At 53.4% G+C, this 22,403-nt stretch overlaps 1 long non-coding RNA gene across 1 annotated transcript in view; it reads left to right on the top strand.

The window, feature by feature from the left end:
* The first annotated feature begins 11,112 nt into the window (after positions 1-11,112).
* The window catches only part of LOC123617987 (uncharacterized), a 38,342-nt gene continuing 27,051 nt past the window's right edge, over positions 11,113-22,403 (top strand). Inside the window, exon 1 of the long non-coding RNA XR_012504218.1 lies at positions 11,113-11,251. This is a non-coding gene — a long non-coding RNA (uncharacterized LOC123617987). The remainder of the gene's footprint in view (positions 11,252-22,403) is intronic.

Here is a 22,403-nt window from a genome sequence, read left to right on the forward strand (position 1 = left end):
GGTCCTTACAAGAACTCTGGGAGGTGGGCGGGTAGATCGCATTATTCTGTTATGCAAGAGAGGAAGCCAAATTTCAGAAAGGTCAGTGGTTGGCAAAGGGCATCAGGTAAGTGGCTGAGTTGGGACGAACCCCACAGGTCTTCGGAGCTGTTCGTTCCAAGACAGCTTTGAGGACGGCCAGTGTGCTGGGCGCTGGAACGGTGATGACTGCTCCCAGATAGACTTCCTGCTATCGGAGTGTGACAGTCTAGTGAGGAAGAGAGATTTTAATCAGATAATCCCACTCGCAAATGTATAATTCAAAACTGAAGTAGCTGCTCTGAAAGCAAGGGATGCAGATTTAGAAATGTATTTACAAAGGGGTCTGGTTTAGACTTGGGGTCAGAGCCAGCTTCCCTGAGGAAACGTCTCTGGGACAGAAGACAAGTGGGAGGTGGGGGTAGCTGGACCCCCAGGAAGCCAGGGGCTCCCAGGAGGCAGCCGGGCGGTGCCCGGAAGAGGGACAGGAGGCAGAGGGGGCGTGGAGGTGGTGACGGGGAGGGGGAGGGGGCCGTGGCTGCGGTGGGGGCTGTTGTCATCCATTTTCCTGCGCGTGCCGAGCAGGCGGGGGCCACCTGGGCCCACCTGACGTCGCAGGCCTGGCATGGGTTTGCCGGTGAACTGGGGTCCAGCGTGGGAGCAGGGCCAGGCCCGGGGCGCCCCTGGCCTTACTTTGCTTGCCGCCAAGGCCATCTTCCCAGTGCCCCTGCGGTGTGTGTGTGTGCTGGTGGGGGCAGCATGGGTGTAACCCCGAGGGCAGGCCTCCAGGTGGGGAGGGTCTCCACTGGGGTCCCTGGGGGAACCCAGGCCTTCATTCTGCTTTCTTTGCCTCAAGAGACTGTTAAAGCTAAAAGCCGTCAGCTTGCCCATTTTAGCAAGAGCCCTTGTGACAGCAGCTGAGATGCTTGGACGCTCTGTAACCTCTCTACCTGGTCGGCCTGTCGATGTTTTTAAGGACCGTGTTTGTGTTTTATCCAGTACTTAATCATTTTTCTACGGGCAGCTGGGTCTGGAAAACTGGCGTGCCTTTGTGGGAGTCAGAAATTCTCCTGACACCCTTGCCGGCTTGTCTCCTGGCCTGTGGAGCCCTGCAGCCCCGTGGGAGCGATGCGGGTTCTCCTGAGGAGTTAGGTAGCTGAAGAAATTTTTTTGTTGTTGCAGTAATAGATACATAAAATTTACCATTTTAACCACGTGGCATGTGCAATTCCATGGCATTAAGTACATTAACCAAGTTCTGCAGCTATCACTGCTATCCATTCCAAGAACTTTAAAAAAAAATTTATTTATTTATTATTGTATCATTTTATTTTAAATTGGCAGGAGGAGGTATTTAGGCTTTATTTTATTTTTAGAGGAGGTACTGGGGATTGAACCCAGCACCTCAAGTGTGCTAAGGATGAAGGATGCACTCTGTCACTTGAGCTATACCCTCCCCCCAGTTCCCAGAACTTTCTCATCACCCTAAATAGAAATTCTGTGCCCAATAAATAATTCCCCTTCCCCTCCCCCAGCCCTTAGGAACCCCGAATCTCCTTCCTGTCTCTGAATCTGACCACTCTGGGTGACTTGTGTAAGTGGAATCATACAATACTTGTCCTTTTGTGACTGGCTTATTTCATTTAGCATAATATCCTCAAGATTCACCCACGTTGTAGCAGGTGTCAGAATTTCAATACTTTTTACTGCCACGTAATATTCCATCGCACACACATCACCTGCCATTTATCCACTCATCTGCCGATGGACACTTGGATTGTTTCCACCTTTTGGCTCTTGTGAATAATGCTGCTCTGACCAGGAGTGTACAGGTTTCTCTTTAACTCTTTGCTTTCTGTTCTTTTGGGCACATACCTAGGAGCAGAGTTCCTGGGTCATAATGGTAACTCTGTGTTGAGAACATTTTGAGGAACTGATCGTGTATGTTTTGCAGTTACTTTTTATGACGTGAACTTTATGCCCTGGGCCCCTCTCAGCACAGGTCCTCAAGCCCAACCCTTTCTGAGACAGTGTCCATCCTGGGGGCCCCTGTCACACCCACCCCAGCCCCATAACCACACAGACAGGACTGATGTGCATCTCCGGGGTGAAGGGGGTTCCAGAGGGGCAAGGTCTGTGGCTATGAGACAGGTGCCTGGCTTAATGAGAGAATTCTCCCCAATGGCCATTTTATACTCCGCCTTTACCGGGGCCGTGGCCTCGGGGCGCTGCTTCCCGCTTGGGCAGACTTCGTGCAGATGCAGCCTGGTCTGAGGGCTCTGAGCTCAGCCCCGCCCTGACTCTGGCCCCGTGGACATGAGCCTCGCATCTGCCCTGGCTTCTCAGGGTGTGGGCCAAGGGTGCAGCAGGGTGCCCCAAACCGACGCGTGCCCTGGGCTGGGCACTGCTCGCAGGCCGGGGCCGGGAGCTGGGCTGGCGGCCCTCCGGGACAAGCGCTGTCTGGGCTCCGGGGAGCACGGGGCCTCGTGCAATCTCTCCAGGGGTCAGAGCTGGAAACAAGGGAACAGCCTTCTCCTTATTCCCATTAAGGATTATTCCTTCTTAAAAAACTGGCAAAATACAGAGAACAAAAAATTGACCGTTTTAGCCATCTTTAAGCGCACAGTCCAGTCGTGTTAGCGTGTGTGCCGTGCCCTGTAACTTCCCCCTTCATTTTGAAAAGATCTGTATTTGTGGTCAAAAGGGATGTTGCTTCTCTAAACACTAAAGGATTTTACCTGAAGGAAGCGGACTGTTCCCCAGCATGTGGTTCTTGTGAACGTGCAAAATACAGTCGACATGGCCAGGCCGGCCCTGGGCTGGTGGGGAGTGTGAGCCACCCAAATGGGGTGGGATCCTGCCTCCGCTCCCCCACCTCCCCTTCCCCTCCCCTCCTCTTTCCCTTCCCTTCCCCTCCTCTTTCCCTCCCGACTCTGCCCCTTTGCACCGTATTGGAAGTCGATGTCCACCTCCTCCCGGAGGCTTCAGCATCTCCCAGAGGCTGCAGGAAGGGTGCTGCTCTGTGAACGGTTGTGATTAATCCCGGCTTTCGTCTGCAGGAGGTGATGGGGTTGGGGGTGGGGAAGCCACAGTGGGACTCAAGAGCTGGAGCTGAAGGCTTTATTATTTTTACCAGTCACTGTTTTAAGCTATCAACCTGGTAGGTTTTAGTCCAGTGTCATAGTCTCAGAGATCACGTGCCGTGTCAGAAATGCTGCAGCCACAAAGCAGAGCCTGGAGCTGGTCGTCTTGCTGCCTCGGGCACTGGGCTGACCATGGAGGGAGTTGGGTTCTGCTCTCAGCGTCATTGTTAACCTTGAACGTCTGTGACTTCTCGGAAACTCAAGTCTCATCTGTAGAACGCAGGAGGTGGGCTCAAAGCCTGCTGTGGTCTCTGCCAGCTCTGAAGTGCTAGGACCATCTTCCTTCCCAGCGCCAGGGGCCATCTTGCTTTGATGCTCTGCGCAGTCATGGACTCTGAGCTGGAGGAGCTGGAAGGATCAGAGGGACGTCATTCTGCACCATTTTGCAGAGGAGTTCATTGTGGTTCTCAAGAAGTGCCTTTGAGCTGCGGCAGATCCAGGAACAATAGCAAATGCTCTCGAGGGAACCTGCACACCACCTCCCCTTGGGCTGCAGGACTGTGCAACAGGTTGGGCAGCACTGGGCCCAAGTCACCCGCCCCAGGGTTCTGTTACTGAACTGAACTTGGGTCCACTCACCCGCAGTGCAGCAAAGCCAGTTTACTGACACCAGGTTGTGATGAAGGAAAGTACAACATTTATTGCAGGTGCCAAACAAGGAGAATGGGCAGCTCATGCTCAAAAGACCCAAACTCCCTGATGGTTCTCAGGGGTAGCATTTTGAAAGGCAACATCTGGGGTGAGGGCTGCAGGATGCATGGCTTTCTTCTGATTGGTTGGTGGTGAGGTAACAGGGTGATGTTGCAGGAATCTTAAGCATCAACCTTCTGGCTCCAACCAATCTGGGGTCTGTGTGCTTGTGGTCATCATTAGTCCCCATCCTCTGCCTAGGGGCAGGGTGTCCTCAGGTCACGTCCACCCCTGGAGGAGGAACTGGGATTGTTTTATCCTGAACCATTGCCATGACTTTTTTGTTTAACTGCTTTTCCTTTGTTTCTGCACCCCCTCACTTCCCTGCTTAGTAGCTGCCTGTGCCTGCTCTTTGGAACTCAGGGAAGGCCTGGGAGACTGGAGCTTTTTCCTGCAGACAAGGAACGGGGGGCACGGAGGGGCCTTTGTATGTGGGAGGGACCCGCAGGGTCCTGCTTGGTTTTAGTCCCCCCTCTTCCTTGATATTTCTCATTCTTGTGGGGAGCAGGTGCAGGACAAGAAAGGGAATGAAGTTTTGGATGGAGAGGCTCGTCAGCAACTGGGCAGAGGAACTCAGTTTTGGGGTGACTGGGTTTCCCGTCAGAGCCCTGGGATGCTCCCAGGACTGGAGACTGGGGACCCCTGGGTTCTGGCCCCACCCTCAGTGTTATAGGACAGCCACTGGCCCCTTCTTCCCTTTTTTCTTCCTCGTTACCCAGGCGGTGGGCCTGTTGTTGACTTACTGGGGTACGGCTCCCCTGTGCGCACCAGGCAGAATCACTTAACGGCACCTGTCCGGGCCGGCCACACAGCTGGGGCTGGAGCAGCTGCCTTCTCTGCCTTTGTCTCAGCTGTCACCCCGCCCAGCAGCGGTGGGCCCCCTCCTCTGGCCCGGGGATGAGTGCTGACCCTCCCCGCCCACCGCGTGCTCCCCGGGCGCACAGTTTACAACGGTGACGGTGAGCAAAGGTCGTTCATAAACAGAGAGTCGCGGGTGGCAGCATTCACTCTTAAACATCATAATCAACTCTCCTGGTGGTCTCTTAAATTTGCGTGGGCTTTTCTTCTTCATAAAACAGGCCGCTCCAGACGGACGCCCCAGAGCTGGCGGGAGTGGAGAGCACATGTCTGGCCTGTGGTGCCTCAAACTAAAGGATGATCCCTGACTAGGGCTGGTGTGGATCCGTGCCCCCCTCAACACACACACCCACACCCACATCCGCTCACACGTGCACACGTGTGCATTCAGTGTTCAAGCCCGCAGTAAGCTGAGCTCAGGGCCCAGGAAGCTACATGGGCTCATTTCAGATTCAGATGTGTTTCCCTCCATCCTGGCCCCTCTTCCACTGTCAAATCTCAGTGCCATCTACCTCGTCCTCCATTGAATCTCAGAGAAGATCTGGTATCATTTGAGGAGGTCTGGTCCAGGGATTTTAGTGCTGGGAGGTCTGCCTGGGTCTGGGTTGGGGAGTGAAGTCCCCTGGAGTGGGAGGAGGTGTCTCTGAAAGCCATTTGACCCGCTGTGGCCTCTCATGGCCATGTGCTGGCCAGGCTGCCCTTGCCTCAATGGGTGTCAGACTGGCCCTCAAATTACCCACTGACTGGTCAGCCCTTCAGCAGTGCTGCCCAGAGGATGGGACACAGGATCCCCCAGGTCCATGCACCTGGGCTCACAGGCCCACTGCTCCCACCGGGGCTGGAGGGGAAATTCAGGGAGATGGAAAGCCAGGGTGCCTGGAGCAGGCTCTGAGCACAGGTGATTTATTTGCCCTCCAGGAACAAAGGCATGGGGAGATTGTGACGCTTAGTTCAGGTCATTTACAGGGTCTCCAGGCAGCCCAGGGGCCTGGAAAGCAGACTGAGGGGTGTCCCAGAGGGAATGGGGACAGCTTATGAGTTGACATCAATTTCTCCATTGCACTTTTGATCCATCTCTCCCCTGAGACCTTTCCCCGTCTACCTCCAACCACTCCCACAATTCAAAGCACACGTTCCTTCCATCCATCCATCCAATCAGCCAACCAGCCAGCCAGCCATCTACTTGGTTCATTCAGAACAGGTGACGATGGTTTAAAGCAGAGGCTGCAGCTGAGTGGGCTCTGAGAGGGTGCCGGCCCACCTTGCATGGGACCGCATGGGTGGGCAGGACTTCAGACAGAATCCAGCTCATAGCTTTGCAGGTCTAGAAACTCAGTGTTATCCACTTGCCCAGAGGTTCTGAGGACCTGCTTCCTTCTAGAGGTGTCCTAAGAGATTGACTTCTGAGCCTGAAGCAAAAATCAATTATACCCCAAGCTAGACTGGGTCGGGTGACCAGTCCCCTGGGGCAAATTGGAGGAGGGATGTCTAACTCAAGACAGCTGTGTGGGTTTCCTCCCCTCATGCCAGGAGGACTCCTCTCTGGGTAATGCTGTGTTACCCCACAGCAGCCGGAGTGGGGTTTACAAGGTAAGTCAGATCGTGACCCTCTCCTGCTTATAATCCTGCAAAGGCTTTCCATTGTACTTAAAATTAACTTCTAACTAAGTCCTTACACTGAGTATAAAGCCCCCCCCCACTTTACCTCCAGCACCTCCCCTCTGAGCACTAGTCTCCAGCCCTGCCTCCCCTCTCCCTTCCTGCACTAGCCCACCCGCTGGGAACGGAAGCCCCTGGGCTCCCTGGGGCCTGGCCTTGCCTGTCTTGTTCACCAGCGTACCCCAGAGCCAGCACAGAGCATGTGCTCGCAGTGTTGGTTAAATGAAGGCGCGGTGACAGTCAGTGACGGGTCTGCTCTGGTTTGAACGTTGCTATAGAAGATTTTGGACTTTGCTCTGTGGAGTGGGAAGGGATGCATTTTGGACCCTTGCCTTTTTTTGGACCCTTGCCTTTTTTTCTTCTGCTCCTTCTCCTTTTTCTTCTCCGCCCCCACTTTTGGTTAGATGTCACCATCAACTTCCGGTTTCTATGCCATGGTGAACCGAGTTTGGCTGTTTGCTGTTTGGCTATCTCAGAAAAGCATTGGACAAACTACGGAGGCAGTAGAAAAACTAGATTTCAGGAATTAACCATAATACTAGGAGAACACTATGGGAAGCCTGAAAGCTGTTTTGAATTGTTGCCCGTGATGGGGAGGCAGGAGCCCGCAGTCCGGGGCAGAAGGTGGGCAGAGGCAGCAGGGCAAGAATAGCCCGGAGGAAAGTTTCTGAGGTTCTCTCCTTTCTCATAGGCTGAGGTTGTGTAGGCGTTCAGTAAACACGTAATGCTGAAATAGAGGTGGTTGCCCAAGGAGCCAGGTACAGGGAAAGAGGTGGGTGTGGTAAAATATAGGAATCTGTTCTTGGATGGCTGCAAGACTTTGCAGGAACCAAAGCAGCTGATTCCATTTTGTGGATTTGGAGCATTTGGGAAGTAAGAGGATCCGTTCTACCGCTGATCCCCCATGACTCTGCTCTTAAAGGCTTTGAAAGTTTGTGAAATCATCTGCCAAGTCCTGCAAACTCGAAGCCTTCATGTTGCAGAAGCACTGGAATACTTCAGAGCTTCAGATTGTGGTCAGGTTAAAGGCAGCCTCTTCCTTCTTTACTTTAAAAGGAATTCACCTGGGCTAGGACCAGAACTTCAGCTTGGTCCTGGCCCCTGAGGTTCCAGGGCTGGACCTGTATGTTGCCAGTTATTACTGGACAGTGTTAGAGGAAGAGGATGAAGAGGAGGGGAAGGCACAGCAAAAGGGGGTCCCGAGTTAAGCAAGTGGCCAAAGCTGTCCTCGATGGTGTGGCAGAAAGGACATTGATTTCCACCTGGCTCTGACAGCGGGGCGGCCTTGCACAAGTCCCCTAGCATCTCTGGGATTCAGATTCCTCATCTGTAAAGTCAGGAGGTTGGATGGGACTGTCTACATTTGACACCTCTATCAATCCTCACCCCAGAGCAGTCCCACATCTCCTTGGCTTAGGTAGGAAATTCATCTCCTTTGCAGATTAAATACCTATTGATTTTTTCCCCCTGGCAAAGGGGAATGAGACAGCTATTTCGTTTTCTGCAGACAGAGGCATAGGAAAAAATGAAAGTTAAATCAGCCTCCCATTCGGTGCTTTTCGGTTCAAGCCTGGACGCCCAACAGCGCTGGCTCCCAGCGGCTAATTTAGGCTCCGCAGCTCAGGGAAATCTGGAATTGGAAGGGTCCCGACAGGTATGCAGGCCTTCTCTCCAAACTGAGGAAACAGAGACCCGCCCACTCCCCGCGATGGGAAGTGACACGGAACCAGGTAGTGACGGAGCTTGAACTCGAGTCTAGACAGACATCTAGGATGAGCGCAACCTGGTGGCTCTTCGCACAGAAGCCTGTCCAGGGCCGGTTATTAGGGCTGCTCCGGCTCTCGGATTGCTCCTTTATGTATACGCGATTAGGTAATCCTGCCCGCGTTTTGCTTCTTTGATTGGAGTTTACCCTTAACCTCAATTAAGCCATCAGAGGGGCTTTCGAGGGCAGAGCCCGGTTTTCGGCTTGAAGTGTCTCTCCACCCTTTGTCAGGAGACACGTGCGGTGATTGGTGGCTTCGGAAAGCGCCGAGGCGGGCAGCCAATGAGGAGTGTGGGCAGGCGGGGCCACCAGTGTGAGCTTGGCCTCCCGAGGGGCGGGGCTGCGTGCGGTCGCCGTGGTTACCGCTCCCCCTGGAGCCCCGCCCCGACCCCGCTGTGGTTTTAATTTCTCGGCTCACGTCCTAGAGTCTGTCTGAACGCACCTGTATCACGTATCACGTGCAAGGTTTCCCGACAGGACTCTGACGGCTACTGCTGGAAGGGAGGCTGCTTTCCTGGCCACTGCAAAGCCGATGGACGAGTCTTGCGGGGCCTCCGGTGGTCCCTGATGGAGCGGAAACAACGCGTCCTCTGCGAGGGCCCTGTGGCTACCCACCTGGACACTCGGTGGGGATGCGGAGTCTGGGCCTCCTGTAAAGCCCCGCTCACCTCTGACCCCTCCTGTCTTGCCACGCCCACGCCTGCCTCCAGCTGTCCTGACACGCCCACGCCCACTCCCACGCACGCAGGTGCGCGGTCACTGTCCCCGCCCTTTCCCATCCCCCACCCACTGCCCCTCCCCCGTGGGCGGGTCAACTGGAGGAACTGGAACCCAGCACCGAGCGCCCGCCTTCGTCTTCCCAGTGCGGGGACTGCGGCAGGCTTGCTTCTAGGTCTTCGCTCTTTCTGACCCTGCTGACCCCTGGGGAGGAGGCAGCCCATCCAACCCATCAGGATTTAGCCAAGGTCAACCTAAAGGTCAGGGCCGTGCGCATTTCCCAGGATCACACTTCATAGGCCTTGTTCTAGTGACAAAACCTGGGAGTCAGTACTGAAGGTGCTTTCCCCCCTGTCTCCCGGCAGCCTAGAGAATAAAAAGCTGAAAATAAACCCAAGCCTGTTATTAGCGTGTGGCGGTCAGTCTTCTCTCGAAAAGGACCTGTCTTCGGACTCAAGAGTGAGTGCTGACCCGAAATGACTTGGTCTCCATCCTTTGCCTTCCGGGTTTGTTTTCCCTCATAATTTTAGGTCATTTCCTTTTTTTCCGTTAGCTGTCATGACACCCACTAAATTAGGAATTGCACCAAGTACAAAATGGACCCATTCGAAATATATCCTTTTTGTAATTTTAAATTCCGCGGGGCTGGGGGACGGGAATGTAAACGTGTACCTGGGAGTCTCTTTTTTTCAGAGAAGGTGTGTGAGCCTTTCAGTGCACTGAACCTCCTCTCATCCTCACCCTGGGGGAAAATGTACTTCCATCGTTACTTCTGTTCTCAAAAACCAAAGATGACCCCCGGTTTTGCCCTAAAGTACTAACAACACAAACTCCTGCCTCTACCACTGAGGCCTGGGTCTACAGCGCTAATGAAACCCAGCAGGCAGGCTGTGCTGTTCCCAAGTCCATGCTGCCCAGAAGACCTTCCTTTCTTCCTGACTCCAGTCCACTCTGCAGATGCCCCATTCTCCCTTGGCATCTGGTCACCTCCACGGTCCGGCCCTTAACGGCTTTTGCCTCCTTAAGTTCTAGAATAAAGGGCCTTTCGAATGGGAGGGTTAGTCCAGTGCTGAGTGAGAGGCCTCTGTTCCCCCAGGAGCTGGCTCTGCCCCTGGTGTGGTCCTTGGTTTGGGGAGCAGCGTGCAGGGGAGGTGGAGAAGTCAGGAGGCACCAGTTTGGGGCAGCAGCCTGAACAGCTGAGACCTGTTTGGGTTTCATCCTGAGCTCCATGATAAGCCTAGGCAAGACATTAAATCATTTGGAGAGCTGTGTTTTTCCCTGTCGATTTATGACTGGCTGCCTCTGGCCAAGAAAAAGGAGTTGGAGGAAGCTGGCCAGGAGTGACTTGCCAGACCGCTCTGCGACTAAGGCTGAGTCTGAAACTGAGGCCAGCCAGAAGTTGCAATTTAGCGTGGAAATGAAGATCTTTTCAGAAAACAGAAGGGCCCCAGCGCCGATTCCCTATTGTCTCTCCCCGCCCCTGGCGCCCACCCAGACAGCCCTGAGACAGCCCCTTGGCTCTGAGACCTGTGAACGTGCAGCCAGGACGAGGAGCGGGGGTGTCACCCACCCTCACCTGCTCCGGGAGCCGCCAGGGGCTCGTGGTGGAGGGAAGCCAGCCCTCAGACTGGCGGCAGGCCCACCTCAGCAGGAGGAGGCAGATCTGCTCCCCTGGGGTCCCCATACATTTGGGCAGAGTTTGTAGCAGCCCCAAGGAAACCCTTTGGCCAAATCATTCAGTTTCAAATGGTGTCCTGATAGTAGACCTCTCCCTGGGAAGGCTGGGGTGCTTGAGCCGAAGTCAGAGGACATAAACTTTCTCATCATTTTTGTTGATAAGGAAAACAGGGTGTTTCTTTTTAAATTTTCATCCTCATTTTGTTTGTGACTTTGCTTGGAGGTCCTGCTAGCCTACAGGAAGCTGGTTCTAATAACACTGTCCATCACTTGAGGGGTCACCCCAGGGCACGTTCCCTCCACGTCTCCCACCCACTCTCCTCCCTTAAGTTTTCAGTAACAGGTCATTGTGAGTGGACCCTGGCACCTAGGCAGTTTAGGGACTGCTTCCCCCGGAAGCCATCGTCTAAGTCCAGGAAAAGGATGAGGTGAATCAGTGTGTTACAGAGTAACAGGATGCTCGGGGAACCAGAAGCCAGCTGCATCCTCAGGGCAGGAATTGCCTTCTCCCCTGGTGGGGCTGCCCAGTTCCCACGCAGGTGCCGCGGCCGGCCCAGCCCATCACATGTCACCTGAGAACTGCCAGGAAAGACCTGTGGGTCCAGTGGCAAAGCCAGAGCCTCTCTTGCTGGCCGAGTGCAGAGAACCAGCAAAACCAGGAGGCTGTGCGGTTGGACAGAAAGGGCCCCTGACTGGGCTGGGCTGTGGCCACAGAGTGAACGGGGTGAGTTTCCCAGATGCCGGTCCAGCAGGACAACTCCCGGGGCTTTTTCCAGGGGGGTAGCAGTTGAAAAACTACTGGTTTCTGGTCCCCAGGTGATGGGCTGTCTAGGACTTGGAGTTAGTCGGGGTGAGTCCCGACTGCAGCTTTATTGTCTGTGTGATGCTAGGCAGGTCTCAGATGTGGGGAGTGAGGGCTAATGAGACAGCGCTACTGTGGGTTAAGTGAGATGATGCACGTGGAGTGTCCCATGCCCAGGGAGCCCCAGCAGCAACTGCCAGAGTCACACATCAGAGCCAGGGTGGTGTGTAAGAGCACACTTGAGAAGCAAGAACCCCACAAGGCATCTGGAAACCCTGCTCCAGCTCCAGGGGGTGATGGTCTAGCCCAGGCTGACCCGCGGTCTCCTTCAGGTAGACAGAGGGGTCCAGCTCAGGATCCTGTGGTCCAAGACTCTGAGCAGAGACCACTTTTCACGGGGCTCTACTGAAGATGGGAAATGGCAGAAAAGGCCCATCAGATGTCGCACAGGGGGCTTCAGAGGTGCCCCCCAGAGCTGGGGGCCTGTGTGTCCGTGCCCTCTGCCCTCGGAGGGTTGCGCCAATGTCCTGTCATTCTCACTCGCACGTAAGACCCGCCTCAAGCTGGTCCCCGAGTCTCAGGGACACCCCCACACGGTGGCCGCTGGATCGTGGAGTCCTGAGCCTGGCCCCGTCTCGCGTTCACCTGGGAACTTGCCAAAAGTACAGGGTCTCAGACACCCTGCCCCCAGGCTTCTCGATTCAGAGTCTCTGTGGGGCAGTTAGGAGTCTGCGTTTTTGTCAGTCTCCCCAGGTGATGCTGACAGCTACCCAGCGAGGCAGCACCATGTCTGAGACCCTCAGGACACACTCTCCAGAATGTGCTAGCAACAGGACAGAAATCACCCCCGAAGGGGACGTTTTTGGCTTGGTGTCCCAGCCTGACAGATGGGAAGGTGCTGGTTGGGGCATCAGACTTCTCGGCGCTTAGCCAGAGCTGCCGGGGGGCACTCCTGGGGGGCGGCGCCCCACAGAAGGACGGTCTGAGGTGGGAAGGGGCTGTGTTAGCTCCCTATGGGGCCGTTACAGAGTTCCACAGACCGGGGCTGCAACAAGAGAAATCTGTCCCCTCACCGCTCTGGAGGCTGGAAGTCAGAGGTCAGGGTGTCTCTGGGTTGGGTTCTCCTGAGGCCTCTCTCCTTGGCTTGCCTTCTTCCTAGATTTTCACGTGGTCCTGTCCCGAGTCCCAGCCTCTTCTTTTTATAAGGACGCCGTCCTATTGGATCAGGGCCCACCCTCTTCATTTTAACTCGATTACCTCTTCAAGGAGCCTATCTCTAAATCCAGCCATAAGCTGAGGTACTGGGGGGGTGGAGACTTCAACCGGTGAGCTTCGGGGGGACAGGAGCACACAGGGGTGGCCTGGGGAAGAGGAAGGCCGGGTGGGGCAGGGCCACTGTCCTTTCCCCTGGTCCCTGACTGGGTCCTGGGGCCCCCCTAGCCTTTCCTGTGCTCTGGCCTCTGAGGGCTCTCTTTTCCTTGGACTTGAGGTGGGGACACTTTTCCTGGTTTCTCTCCCTTTTGTCCTTCACCACCACCCTCGGAGGCAGGCAGGGCACGTTTATTGTGCAGGGAAACAGAAGGTCAAAGTTAAATGGTGGATAGGAGGGCACCGTGATTGGCACCCAGAACAATGTTCCTCCCACGGGCCCACTGGGGCGCCTGCTGTAAGTTCTGTGTCCTTATCCTTGGCGTCCAGGGATGGGGCAGGGTGCAGTGTCTGAGGACACTTGTGTCTAATGGAGCCCCTGGGAGAATAAAGCCTGTTCTGTGTGTGTGCCTAAGTGTTTTTCCCTTTCTCCCCTATTAAAAGCACGGGGCTTGGCACATTCATTAAAAAATATATGTTCCATTTGCCGGGCGTGGACGCTGAGATGGCTGGAGAGCCAAGGACACCAGGCTGGCTCCCATCGGGCTGGGCCCCGGGGCAGGGCCTTGGGTGAATGGCTGAGCTGGGGATTAATGAACTGTCTGGAGGAGTTGGTTCAGGCCAGAAGCACTGATCAAGTGCTCCCGGTCCAAGGCCAGCAAGACAGCATCTCTGCTCACATTTCACAGAACTAGAGAGGGAAACGGGCAGGCAGACGGCCGATGACCTGATGGCATAGTGGGCAGGGCAATGAGATGCTTCATCAGGGTTCTCAGTGGGCCCCGGCTCTGGGCATGTGTGTGTGACATACACGCACATACACACACTGGCTCTCATGGTGTACTGGGACGTCCTGGCCCCACACTCTGTTTTCTGGTGGAAGTTCTCTGTAATTCACAGAATTCCCAGGCCACCCACCCACCCTCCGCCGGGGCCAGGGCTTCTTGGAGGCCAATGGAGGTTGCTGCAGGTGGTTGGTGACCAGGGTAGAAGTGACAGGCACTCAAGTGTCACAGGGCTCCCATCCTGTGGTCGCCTGTGACAAGCTTAACTACCGAGGAGTTCTGTTTTCTTTTTTCTTTTTTTTGGTGGGGGAAGTAATTAAGTTTATTTATTTGTTTATTTTAATGGGGATTGAACTCAGGAGTCCCTCATGCATGCGCTCTACCACTGAGCTGTAACCACCCTCCCCGCCCCCACCAGGAGTTCTTCTGATGTATCTCTGAGTCACTGGGGGCTGGGAAGGGAAGGCAAAACCCAGGAACAGAAGCAAGTAGGCAGACGCGATTCCTAGGCACCAGCCTGCGAGGGTCTTGTGAGTGGGGTGTGACTGTCTCTGCCATGATACCCTGACTTCGGGACTTTCCAAAAGAGCATCCTTGACTGCTTCAGCCCGCAGGACAGTGCTGTCTCCCAGACACGGACCCCACTAGCCACTGGGGATAAGGTTCCCAAGGTGACACGGCCTGGAGGTCACGTTTGGTGTCCCCTTCCCCCAAGATCACTGCTTCCTGTTCTGGGCACGGTCAGCAGTTGCCTGGAGAAAAGTGACCCCCAGGTTGCCCAAGGGTCTTGGGCAACAGAGAAGTCTGGTCCCTTCAGTCAGTTTAGCAACTGCTTTCTCTGGCAAGGCCAAGGGCAGAGCTGCTTGCTTGTTGGGTTTTTGTTTGTTTGTTTTAAATGGAGATCCTGGGAGATCGAACCCAGAACCTCTTGCATGCTAAGCATGTGCTCTACCACTGAGCTGGCCTCCCCTCCACACCCCGGCTTGTTGGATTTTAGATCCTTCTGCTAATCGAGGTGCGATGACAATCTCTTACTTGCTTCCAACCAGGCTCCTTGAGCCAGTCTGGCTCCTTGATGTCGTTTTCATCCAAAAGCCGATTCTCCCACTCACGGGGTCAAATCCCTGGCCCGGATGCCCCCTCTCAGTCCAGGAGCCTTGGTCCAGGGGATGAGAAAAGTTCCCAGGGTGGAGAGTGGAGGGGCTGCTTCTTCAAGAGTTGCCAGGAGGCTCCAGACTGGAGATTTAGTGAGAAGTTTCCTGGCTCTTCTGTCACTGGCGTCCCCAGGGGCCCTGGAATGCAGGCACTTGGCCTCCAGCGCTCCGGCCCTGAAGTACCCCACCTCCCCACCCCGCGCCTGGGTCTGGCAGGGGCATCAGACCAGGCTGGACAGCAAGGAGGGCCCTGCTGGACCCGACCTGGCCTGGGGCCCAGAGCTGCCCCGGGTGGGGGAGCAGCACTCAGGAAAGGGCTGAGATGGGGGCAGCAGGGGCCCCGGCGCAGCCTGGGTGGCCGCCAGCAGACAGCTTTGTTTGTGATGCTTCTCTGGCCCAAGACGCCAGCTGAGGGGGGGAGGGGAGAAGAGACCGGCCTGAAAGGGATGCTGTGGAGCCGAGGCTTGGCACAGCTGCGGGGTTGGGGCTGCCCCCTCAGGTCTCCTGCATCCGCCCTTCAGATCTTGGGGCCAGGGGAGCAGATGTCTTGCCAGAGAGCCTCCCCATCCAGAGACCCCCCCCCCACAGCCCCGTCCCCGCCCCAGGCTTCCCCCCTCCCTCCTCCCAGGAGCCCAGCGGGGCCGGCGCCGGCCGCAGAGATGGCCTGCCAGCTGTCGGCTCCCCCGGGCGCTGGCCCGGCTCCGCTTTGAGTGTGCCAGGCGGCAGGTGCCACGCAGGGGGTGCGGCCCCTGCGGCTTGTGGGGGGAGCTGGAGGGGGCAGGGGGCCCAAGGTGGGCCGGTGGTCTGGGGCTGCTCCAGGGGCAGCAGGCTGCAGCCTCTTCAGGATTCAGGTCTGGAGGGGCCCTGGCTGGCCCCCACCGGCAATGGCTACAACCTGGAGTAAACAGCAGGTGGACGAGGGGACAGTCTTGGCCTAAACCCAAGAGGCCACATCACTCCCCTCCTGCTGGAACGAACGGCTTCCAGCCCTGGTCTCTGCTCCAGGCCTCAGGCTCTCCCGAAATGCAGAGGGGAGTGTGTGAGTGCCAGGAGGCATGTCCCCGGACTGTTCTGGCAAAGCTGGCTCTGGACCGAACCCGGAATTCTGCTGGGATTGGCGCCTGGCTCATCTGAGCAAGTGGTCAGGACGTCCCAGCCTTCAGGCCTCTGCTGGGCCGCCCTCCGCCCGCCCTGCTGCAGAAACCCTTCCCAAGGGGGGCGGCGGCAGCAGCTGTGGGCTGTGGGGTCACCATGGTGACTGGTGACAGCCGGCAGCCCCGCTGCTCCCAGCCCCCGGCCCGGGGGGAGCAGCGGGGCTGCCCGGCCTGCGCACCGGCTGCCTCGGGGCCTCCTTTCAGGGACAGCTTTCCTTCCGGCAGCACCGTTTCAAAAGCAGGCTTCCAAGCTGAATCCAATGGGCGTCAAAGTGGCCCTGGAGGAGCACGCCAAGGCTTTACAAATGTGCGCTATTGTCCCCAGTCTCTGTAAAACCCAACTCCTTACTCAGGAGATAATAAAAATGATGATGTTAGAAAGAGCCTGCCTGGTCAGGGTGGCCCAGCTCCTCCGAGTGTCCCCAGGCCTGGTGGTTCCTCCGTCCGTCTCCTGGTGCCCTGCTGAAATCTGTGCTTTATCTTAAGGTGGTCATTCACTTTCGTTTTTTCTGAGAAGACTGACTGATAAAGCCCCTTCTCCAAAATCTTCAGTTGTTTTAAGGCCAATCAAGTTCTTCTCTTCCCTGAGCTGAGCAACCCCAGTTATTCTGACTGGGCTTTTTAACGACCCAACATCTTTTTCCTTTTAGGAGGACAGTGACGTATCTGCTCAATAAATTCACACCGGCTGAGTTATTTGGCTCGTTCAAGTCCCTCTTGCCAATAGAAAAAAGGGACTGAAGCAGAGGATCAGAGGAAAGGCTAGGGGAACCAACTCACCATTTATCACGATGAGAAGACCAGCACCCAGTTTTTTTAGAAAATGCATTTCTTTTAACCTTTTTTTGGAGGGTCTATTTCCCATATCTTTAATCATCTCTATTGTTCTGTGAATCCCTTCTGCTTTTCAATGTCCTTTTGAAAGGGTGTTAATCTGACTGACCCATTATTCTGATCAGGGCTCAAGTACCTAGGTTGTATCACAGAAGAATTGCTTTCCAATCTCTGTAAGTCATACAAGCATCCTTTCTTATAGCTCAGGTACCTGGCCAGCTTGCTTTCTATGCGTCCAAGAACTCTACCTTGTTATTTCACATTCAGCTTGTGGTCCGCTAGGGCCCCAGGATTATTGTTTTTGTTTTCTCTCTTCTCTACTTGTGCCTAAGGACCAAGTGTTTTTGTGTTTGTCTAATGTCTCTGCCATTTTATTTAAAATATTTTCACTGATGCAGAATAAACACACACACACAAATGCTCATATAAGTACACAGCTTTATAAATTTTCACAAATGAAAAGAGCCCATTTAACCGACATTCAGATTAAGCAACATAATATTATCCACAACCCAGAAGCCCCTCCTTCGGTCTTTTTTTTTTTAAAGTATAGTTGATTTACAATGTTGTGTTATTTATTTATTTTGTATTTATGTATTTATGTATTTATATTATTGAAGTATATCCTGTGGTCTTTTACCACCGTTTCCTCCACTTTGCCCATGTTAACCACTCTCCTGATTGCTGAAGCCAGAGACTGATTTGGCCTGTTTTTATATAAAATGCGATCACAGAGTGTGTTCTGTTTTGTGGCTTGTTTGCTCACATTGCCCTTCACTGCCTCTCTCTTATTAAACTTCCCCTTTTCATTCGTGGGCCTAGAAGGACCCAGCGACCTAAAGACCGAGGCATTTCAACCCCAGACCTGTCAGTGTGGACTGCAGCCAAGTCACGTTGTCACTGGGATGCACCAGATTCCTAAGTTAGAATTTTACTGGAACCATTTACTGGTTACTTTGTCCCTCTTGCTCTTCAAAATCAAAATCATCTCCTCCAAGGTCAATTGATATGCTTATGTCAGAGTGACCTCCAAAGACATAGGGTGTGTGTGTGTGTGTACATAGGAAAACCAGAAGGTGGGTGTTACCCTGTGAGGAATTATTTCTGCTGTTATTCAAGAAACAATTATGAGGCGTCGATGTTCTGCTTAGGGAGGCCCCCGATCAGGTGTTCCCTTCAGCATTGACTCCCTAGTTGTGGTTTGTTAAGATGCTGTGGGCGGGGCGGGTGTCGGAGGCTGTGAAGTGAAGATTGCAGTCACCTTAGGGTGGAGCTTCCCAACATTTTCCATAAAGTGGCCCCATAGAAAATAATACCACTTATATGGCAAACTGGGGTAAATGGAGGAGATAATTTTGTAGCAGTGGGTGACAAAATGTAATACAATGTTTTATACCATTCAAATATTTGTAACAGTTACATTATATGTATATGTATAACTGTACATATTTTTATATTTATTATATATAATATGTGTATATATTATAGACAATACATATTTATTATATAATAAATTTATGCATTACATATAAACAAATATATAAATGTATTTGGTAAATATATGTAATGTGGATTTCTATTATTATATGGATTTATATTTAAGGAATCTAATAGGGCCTCCTTCTTTGGTGTCCTATGTAATGTTGACTTTTGTGTATGTGATGATATGAATAGAATTTCAAATCCAAATTAATTTATTTTCTATCAACTATTTCACCATAAAGCAGTTCTAATTTGCAGAATAAACATGCATGGTTAGAGCAGGGCTTCACCAGCTAGCTTCTACACAACTCAAAGTCATGTCATCCAAAACCACGACACAAGTGTCCCATCTAAGAGCAGCTGGAAGTGGATCTGAGCCTGTGCAGAGCCCCTCCCCCCACATTTTCTCTGGGCTTGTGGAACACAAAGTCCTCCAGGAGCTCTTGGGCTCCTGGTCCGTGAGCAGCAGCTGCAGACTTGGTGGCCAGCTGCCCAAGTCCCCCGCCAGGTGGGGGAGGCAGAGGCACAGGTGTGGGGCGTTGCTCTTGTGCGCGCCGCCTGCAAGGCAGCGCGGATGCCACCAGACCCCACTCCCCCTGGCTGCCCGCCAGGAGCCTTAGGTGAGGCTGCTCCAGCTGCTCGGTTCCTCCCAGCTGCCCTGGAGGATGTGATGACTGCCTGGAGCAGCATTTGCAGGACTCTAGTTTGCCTGCCTCTGGGGACATTCTTCCTACAATGTTTTAATGACTGAATCCAAAGCTCCAGAACCCTTGCCTCCCTCTGTTCCGGTGGCTATAACAAAGAACCGTAGACTGGGTGGTTTATAAACAGTGGAAATTTATTTCTCACAGTTCTGGAGGCTGGAAGTCCGAGACCAAGGTGCCAGCATGGCCAGGCTCTGGTGAGGACCTCTTCCAGGTTACAGGCTGCCAACTTCTCCTAACCTCATGGGTCAGAAGGAGAGGAGAGCTCTCTGGAGTCCTCTGACAAGGGCACTAATCCCATTCACGAGGGCTCCACCCTCATGATCTAATCACCTCCCAAGCAACCCCCCCCCTTTCTGACACCATTACATTAGGGGGTAGGACTTGAACATACAAATTTAGGGGAGGGACAGACATTCAGTCCTTGGCAGCCACCTGGCAGGTGAGCTGGGGTTTGACCTGGCTGAGACAGTAGAGCCTTGTGAGGCAGCTTCCCGACGATCGATTCAGAGGCTGATGAAATGGTGTCTGAACGTGTGTGAGGCTGAAGTCCTTTACACAGGATGCAGACGAGTGAACTGTAGATTCAAGAACCCTGAGTCAGTCCCACTCAGCACAGGTGAGGTTGGGAAGTAGACTGAGAAAAAAGATCCGTTCTCAGTGTAGCTTGACTGCCCTGGGCTGTCTCAGAGGTTGGTGATCCGCAGTTCAGATGGAGCAATTGAGCAGAGGGCAGTAAAGGGCTGATTTACGAGCACGCTGGCTGGGTTAAGGAAAGCAGCAACAGTCGGCGAAGCACCGTGGGGGAGGGAGGGCGCCATCACCACCTCTTTGCCTGCAGAAGGAGGGGGTGGGAACCAGAACCCGGGGACAGAGCTCTGCCTGGCAGAGGCTGTAAGCTCTGATGCAGAAACGTGGCTCCCGGCAACCGCGATGGCATGAGAGGGGCTAATGGAAACATGCTATGACCTCGCAGTCCTTTCGTGGCCAAACTCAAGTGGAAGAGAAAGTGTTACTGAAGGCAAGTTCATGTGCCCGATGCACCGTGAGGCTAAACAAACTGAAACATCAGAGGTTGGAGAAAAGTATTTTCAGGGCCGAGCAAGGAGGACAAGGTGGCTCATGCCCAAGAAAACCCCAGACTCCCCAGAGGATTTCAGCAAAGTGTATTTAAAGGCCAGGTGAGGGGTGGTTGCAGGGTGCTTGATCAGCTCATGCACAATTCTCTGATTCGTTGATGTTGAGGGAACAGAGTGGTTAACACGTGGCCCCTAGACCTCCTGCTGCCTAAGGGTTGATCACCATCAACCAGAGGATTGAACACAGCTGATCACAGACCCTGGGACGCCCCTCCCTCAATTGGCCTTTAAAAATGCTCAGCTGAAACCCTTCCGAGAATTCATGGTTTTAGGGGCAGGAGCCACGTGTTCCCCTTGCTGGCTCAGCAGTACGCTTTTCTCTGCTTCAAGCTCCAACATTCTGGTTTGTTCAGCCTTACGGCGCGTCAGTTGGGCCCGTAAGTAATCACCGTGGTCAGCATACCCAAGCCTTTCCCTCTGCCAACACTTGCCTTCCGTCTGCAGTCTTCCAGTGCCACTGCTGGTGGTCATTTGAGCAACTGTGATGTGATTTTATAGATTACCTGCATTCTGTTTCCCTCTGGTAAGGAGATCATCTCCGTGAATCTCCTGTATGTGAGCAACCCCATCCTGTAATCTCATCTGAGAGTTACTTTCCTCTGGGGCTGTCCTGGTACTAGCGATGTTCTCAGCCAGGGTCCCAGTGGGAAAGGGGAGGCACAGTGAAATGGGGGAACTGTAGAGGGTGTAACAAAGAAAGATTTACGGAGCTGTGAGCAGGGTTAAGGGAAACCACCAGGGTAGGGTACAGCACCTTGGGCTGGGAAGAGCTGGGATCGTTTGTCTTGTTTAGGTCTGGGTGGTTACCAGAACCTGGAGAGAGAGCTGTCTGTTACAGCAAGAGGCCACGCAAGGAATTTGTGGTCCTGTTGATGCTGTTACTATCAATCCTCAGCTCCAAAGGGCAGAACCTAGGGGCCGCTGCGGTGTTGGCAGCCCCGGCGCTGGTGGGGGGCAGGCAGTGTTTCCCTCGTGCTCTTCCAGGCACAGATAATCTAGGGGACTCCCATCAGCACGTCACCCTGAAAGTCCTCAAGCTCTTTGTAGACTAGTCACATCAAAATTGATATTGCACACTTCCTGATTTAAGAAAAAGTCACCAAAAAAAAAAAAAAAGTCACCTGTTATAAAGACAGGGGGGCAGAGTGGTGGGGGGAGGGTTTGGAGAATTCTGGAAGTTTGAATAATGAACCAATGTTAGACAATGTTGAAAACTGAAGTCATTCTCCTTCATTAGAATGTCATAAGATGTTGAAGATGTTTTGTCAAGGGTAATGGTTTCTTGCAGATGGTAGGAAAATGCCCTTAATTTTTAGATGGAGTTTCAAAAAAGGTCCCGCCGTCTATAATGTATTTTAAGATAGTTCAGCCAGAAAGGAAAATACGTGGATGTAAACATAGATGCAGCATGGCCGGCAGGTCTTTATTCTGGGTGAGGGGTGGGCATCGATTTAGTCTTTTTCTGTATGTTTGAAATCTTTCAAAATAAAAAGTCAGCAATATCCTCAAAGAAGGGGAAGTGGATGGAATCTTTGGACAGCTCACAGCTTTTCAGCAACACAGCGTGGGGCGGCCAGCATGTCTCACTGTGGGGTCGCTACGCCAGCCTGTGTAAAAATAACTGGGGAACTTGATGGGTTCCCCAGATTGCTGGGTACTGCCTGCCTGAATCCGATTTTCCTGTGGGTGGAGCAGAGACATCTACATCTGTAACAGATTCCCGTGAAACAGTGTGCTTGTGTTTGCCACTAAATGGCTGTGTGACCTTGGGCAATTTGCCTGACTTCTCTGAGCCTTAATGATGTCATTTGCCAAGCGGTGACCTTACACAAAAGCTACCTTCCCTACCTCACTGGTTAGTTTAACTCCACCTTGTATTTTTCTTAATGCTCTCTAAAGCACTCTCTGGATATAAGGAGATAGGCTAGGTGGTGAGAAAGAGTAAGTATCATTTGCTGAACGCCCATTATCGGTGTTTGTAAGTGTGGTGTGTACACTGTGGGGTTTGATGCTTGTAACTGTGGGGAGAGACACTGGCTTGACACTTTCTTTCCAGATGAGGAGATACCCTTACGCATGGTTGTGTCAGTTTCCTGTTGCTGCTGTAACAAACGATCACAAATGAAGTGGCTTAAAAGACACAAAATGTACTCTCCTACAATTCTGGGGGTCAGAAGTCCTAAAATCAAACTTGACAGGGCTATGTTCCTTCTGGAGGCCCTGGGGGAGAATCTGCTTCCTTTTCCAGCTTCTGGAGACAGCTAGCATCCTTGGCCGGGGCTCCTTCCTGCATCTTCAAATCAGCTGTGTAGGGTCTTCAAATCTCTCTCTCTGACCTCTGCTTCTAGTGTCACATCTCCTCTGACTGTGACCCTGCTTCCCCCTTAAAAGACCCTTGTGATTACACTGGGCCCACCTGAATAATCTAGGCTCGTCTCACCACCACAAAATCCT

The sequence above is a fragment of the Camelus bactrianus genome, chromosome 35 (assembly GCF_048773025.1).
Source record: "Camelus bactrianus isolate YW-2024 breed Bactrian camel chromosome 35, ASM4877302v1, whole genome shotgun sequence".
NCBI lineage: Eukaryota > Metazoa > Chordata > Mammalia > Artiodactyla > Camelidae > Camelus > Camelus bactrianus.